We start from the raw sequence: 6,059 nt of genomic DNA on the forward strand, positions 1-6,059 counted from the left end.
AACAAAGTTGAGAAGGTCCAGTTTTATACAGTGTCCGAGGCTTCACCTGAAAATCAAAATAAATTTCGAAACATAGACTTGAAGGCGCCAAGTTTCCATCTTTCTAGGGTTTTGTTGAAGATGACGCAGTTTGAAGGGAAACTCGCCGCCGCCGTTCATGATGCTGATCAGAAGTAAAAGAGAAACCCTAGCTCCAAAATTGTAAAAACAAACCAAAAAGAAAAAAGTTGAAGAAACGGAGAGAAGCTGTAGAAGGGGAGAAGGTACCTGTTTCCTCCAGCACAAACCCTAGATCATCAGAAGCCTTCGCAAGCCCTAGATCGTCAGAAGCCCCAAAATTGAAACCTTGAGTTGAGATTCGAAAGAGAGAGGGCGGGACCAAGACTCTATTTATAGACGCGGTTGAATGCTGCGTTCATCCTCAGCTACGCGTCAAAAATCAAAATGGGGAAGATAACGCGGTGATTTTATCTACGCGGCATGTATACGAGTAAATAAAATATATACGCGTATATATATGCGTAAATCATACGCGCATATATCCGCGTACATGAAACGCGTATAAAACCCACGTGCCTAATTCAGCACGATTTGGCCGGTTAAAAGCACGCTCAGATGTTATTCTCGCAGAACTTTGGGTATCAGGAACGGGCTTAGAAATAAATTAAAGAAAATACCTAGATCAATAAAATTATTATCTTTTTTTTTTTGCTTGCCGTGATAAAATCATCAATTTTAAGGTGTTGTGTTCAGCTCCACTAGTTTTTCCGCGCACGTAATGCACTCGTTAAATATCAAAATTATTTATTTTTTATATATTTTTTCACTATAAAATAAGTTAGATTCTTTTTGAGTTAAAATCTATAAACATGGATTATTACACTTACCATAAATTTTAATAACACATATTTAAAAATATTTATGAAATAAATTTGTGTGTAAAGCTGGGATCAATATACTTTTTATATGCTTGCATACACAACATTATTTTTTAAAATTTGTATATACCAAAATTTATCTAACATATTTGTTTATTGCATCAAAACATGGACTCCAACTTGTTTATCTTAGTCATTAAACGTAGTGTTAAGTTTTAAAAAAAACAATAATATATTGTTGATGTGTTAATAAAAATATAATCAAATACGTAATATTAAGATGGTTTGTATAAGCTCAGCACAGAGCATATACTTTTCACAAGACCGCAAGACATATTAATTATTGATATACTTCAAATAAAAAATAAATACTAAAGATTAATGGTGACTTCAGTATAATTTTATATGACAAAATCATTCACACAAGCGTATTAAAAAATTTTCATGAAAATATCTTCTAAAGATTCCTAATTTTTCTCAAAAAAGTAAGTTTTATTATAAAATATTTAAAAAATATTATCCTTTATTTCTTTTTTATTCATATTTAATTGAGCCAAAATCCTTCTCCGCCTTTATCTTTTTCCTAGTAATTCTATAGTAGTGCCTTCATCATCTACATCAATTGTGATATCAGATTGATATATAATAAAGAGCAAAAGACAATACAAGAGTTTAGAAATTAATATATTAGGATATACTTGGATCAATCAAATTATACTATTACTCATAATTGATATGCATCAGAGACAAAAATGTGTTGAGTATCTTAAATTATAAAACAGACTATATGAGCCCTCTAACATAACTTTTTAATGCAAGCAACCCTTAAGATTAATTTTAAAAAGTTATTGGGGCCAGGAATAAACAACTAACAAGTTTGCAGGGGAAGCTAAGAGAATGTAGTACATTCTTAAGAATTTTTAATCTTTACTTAATTTGTTTATAATAACAGAATCTCAATATTAACTAACTGCAAGGCCTAGTACATTATTATTATTATTGGGCGATCAAGGTAGGCAGAGGACTTAGATGAGTCCCCATCGCAATGAATGTTATACAATTTAAGTACAAAGAAAAAGTGAAGGTTGATGAATGGTGTAATTGGTGAGGGGGAAACTCCAACATCTTAATTTGGGTATGTGGATATATTATAGATGGAGATAAAGAATGATGGTTTTGAAAACAGTGGGTGTGTAGGGATAATTAATATGTTTTTGTTTGCACGGTTTTCTTCGTTCATTTTCAAGAAAATTCCTAACTTTATGATTGAGTGATCACAATTTTTTTAATGAAAAGATAGAGCGCAATAATTTTAATTTGTATCAATAGCACCTTAACTTCATCACGTCCAGGTGTACCCGGAGCTACACGGTGATCATGATGCTCATTTGTTCGTTCTTTGGATAGTTAAGTAACAACCAATTCTTGCTATTCATTGTTAATATCAATCAAATCGCATTCTTGTCGACGATTTCTTTAAATTTTATAATATTATTATAGTCAGCCCAACGAAAGAAAAAAAAATGCTACAATTTGAATGTGAAGGATTTATACGAGAGGATACATCTTCCTTTGTTTCTATCTATAAGATTCGACCGCCCTCCGTCTACAAAGGATATCAATATCAAAGTATTCTCAACATTAAAAAGTTATGGTAAATATACTTTATCACTCGTTCTATCTTCCGCTATTAAATTTAGGTGAGATAATGGTCACAAACTGAGAAAGAAACATCCATTTTTTTTTGACAGCCATAATAAGGGCGGCATAATTTATTCACGATTATCAATGTCTACGAAATTCATTCTCACATTTGTGAATTAGTATATGTTATATTAAATAGGTCATATTTGTTTATTTAATTAATTATTTCTCATTGAACTTCATGTTAGAATCTGATGATACTGGAGACTGGGGGCAGTAATATGATGGGCCTATTGAACTCTCATTATAACCGTGACAACGAATGGCAGCACAAACCTTTATTCGTGGGCTGGCAGAGCTCCCCAGCGCGAAGTGGGCCTCCTGCAGGAGCTTATAAAAGCAACGTACTCATGGTAATAATATCGAAAAGCCATTTTTATATTTGGCAGACTGACGAGTCAAAGTTGACCCAAGTGTGAGCTCCGCCTACGCAGCTCTATTGCAGACTCTGACATCCATCTACAACAATTTGACTAAAGACATTCAGGCTGCATACTCACCACCTATGATGTTTTTGATAAGGAGAATTTTTTTTTGAAATATGCCAGTTTTAATAAATATTTAGCAAAAATGACTGTTGATGTATGAAATCACACAGAAATAAATAGAGTTGATTAAGTTGACGGAGGCCCTCTAACTCTCCGAATGTCTAGTCCTTGGGCAAGCTATACGTCCCTGCACAAGTAGCAAAGCGTAGGAGGGCGGGCTGTGACTCCCCGGTTGTTCCTCCGACGATCAAATCAGTGGGTGGCTTGTTTGGAGAAGTAAAAAGAACTGCAGTAGTTCTTAAGTTCAGAGAATGGTGGAAAAGCTTACCTTGTAATTGAAAATAGTACCTCCTTTTATAGTAATGGAAGGAGGGGTAGGAAGGTAACTTCGGCCGGGTATGGGCTGGCGGCCAAGTCAGCTTCAACTTTATAGGTGTCGGCCGACGAGTGTTGAAGAGGTCACTTCGATGTTTAATGCGAACTGATGTGGGGTGTGCGGTACCGACGTGGTCTGATGTATCATAAATACTATTAGAGGTAGGGGAATGATGACACCCATAATATATTTAATGACATTTATGACAAGGTGATTGGTCATCAGAGCACAGGAGGGGCTCGGTGCTCGAGGCGTTTCGTCACCTTTCTTCTCGTTTGGTAGTCGAAAAGTACCGCCTTTTGAGTCACCCTCGCAAGGTGATAGCCGATTAGTCGGTCGAGTCGAGTAGTTAAGTAGTCGACTCAGTCGGGGGGAGGGGTCATTCGAGTCGTTCGAGTCGTCCTCGTCGAGGGGAGGGGTCGTTCGAGTCGTCCTCGCAAGATGTCGGCGTGTCGAGTCGACCGAGTTGAGTATCTAATTGTCTTGATGTGCTGATTTGATTATGCATAATGTGAGACACTTGTCTGCCATTGATTAGAGATTATTTTCCATCATTAAAACGGCTTTAACATCTAAGTTTTGCTAAATATTTAGTAAAACCGACCACTTTTTGGCTAGCTCATCAAGGCTGGCCAAAAAGAGGTCAGTTTTGTTGAATATGGTTTTCGAAACACACAGGACTAGCCCCGTCGGTTTGCTATTTACTATTATAAAACCCACGTGACTCGTAGTCTCGTGGGTTAAACAGAAACTTCCGCTCGTGTTGCCCAACAAATACATGGGACTAGTCCCGTGTATTTGTCAGGCCTATAAAAGCCCCATCTGTGCCCAAAAGTAGGCACAACCTCCTCTATATCTCTCAGCTCTCTCCCAATTTCTCTCCCTCTTAGAAGTCTGAATTGGATAAACTCTCTCCCAATCTCTCTCCCTCAATCTCTCTCCCCATTGGATTGATTCTCTCTCAAATCACCTCTTTCTCCCTCAATTTTCTCTCTTTTATTCTCTCTAAATCCAAATTGAGATCTTCCCAAAAAAGTTCACTCCGGCATTGTTGAACTCTGACACTGCCTAGACTCTCTCACACCTACGAATTTCAACTCTTCATCAATGTATAATTTTCTTATTTTTTATAATATTCTCTCTATTATTTAGTTAAAATTGTAGTTTGAAAAAAAAAATTGTATATTTAGAATAATTTTTTTAAATTTTTGATAAACAATAGGGTTTGGTCAAAATTTGATAAATTAAAATTGATATAGAGGATCTTTTAGCTATAGTTAACTAGAAATAAGATATATAAAATTTAATTTTTGAATAATATAAATAATTTGCATATGATGAAGACGAGGTGGATCTTACTTGGATGACAATGAAGACGAGGCGGATCTTACTCGTTATATAATTTTTGAGTAATATAGTTTTACTGATTTCTCTTCTTAAGACTCATTTTGTAACTAAACATAATTGATACATTTGTATTTGTTAGGAGTATTTTGTTGTATGAATATGTATAAGAGGTATCTATTGTGTTGTGAATTGATTAAATGTGTTTTAGTTTATGTTTATTTCTTAAAATTTATAACTTATATAACGATTATACTGTTTAGCAATGTACATGGGTGGATTTATGTTTTTTGTGCAACTTATACATTGTATATAAGGAGGGTATAAATCGATGATATGTGCATGTTTTGTGCAGGTTTTGGGCTGCCCAGACAATCCACAGGACTACTAGTCCCGTGGATTTTCTAGGCAACAGAGACCAAAGTCTCTGCAAAATACACGGACTATTAATACCGTGAATATTCTGAAACTGTTTAGAAAACTCACGGGACTAATAGACCCGCGGGTTTCGTGGTTCTTGTTTAGTGGCCGGCCACTAAACAAATGAGACTAGTAGTCCCGTGTATTTCAAAACCTAAATTTAGCAAAACTGATCTCTTTTTGGCCAACCTTGATGAGATGAGCTGGTCAATAAGATGTCGGTTTTGCTAAATATTTAGCAAAACGATCAGTTTTGCCAAATATTTATTAAAACTGGTCTATTTCAAAAATTTCTCCTTTTGATAACAAGTATCATGTGGCATTGCAGCCGAGCAACTAATTGAGCATGAAGCATGAGCATGAGCATGGACTAGGCAACATATCTGAATAACTAATTGACTCGATCATCCTAGATTCCCAAGGGAAAAGAAAAGCAAGCATGTGCTATGCTACAAAAAATGAAGAAACATATGAATTGAGAGGCTTAATCTCTGAACAGAGAAGAGAAAGAGATAAAATCACATTGATTACCTCGAGTTCATAATATATTGGATGAATTCCGCAAAAGCCATATGGTTCTCAAACTAATAAGGGTTTTTCAGCACTCTTGTATCATATATTTCACCAACTAATTCTAGCAATACCCTTCCAACGTGGTTATTGCTATCTAGATATTTCAATGTAATGTCAAAGTACTTGGTTAAACATCAAACATGAGCTCGTACTAAGCAAACAATTATGTATGTCATCTACATTCACATTACTTAACCATCGTCTCAAGACTATGCCGAATCTTTTTTTTTTGGGAAGACCCTAATCAACACTATTATATAACTGGAAAACAGAAAA

General features: G+C 35.3%; 1 pseudogene; it reads right to left on the bottom strand.

Annotated features, from left to right (window-relative positions):
* Positions 1-6,059, bottom strand: part of LOC109832528 — a 118,035-nt pseudogene that overhangs the window by 68,262 nt on the left and 43,714 nt on the right.

Source organism: Asparagus officinalis, chromosome 3 (assembly GCF_001876935.1).
Source record: "Asparagus officinalis chromosome 3, Aspof.V1, whole genome shotgun sequence".
Lineage (NCBI taxonomy): Eukaryota > Viridiplantae > Streptophyta > Magnoliopsida > Asparagales > Asparagaceae > Asparagus > Asparagus officinalis.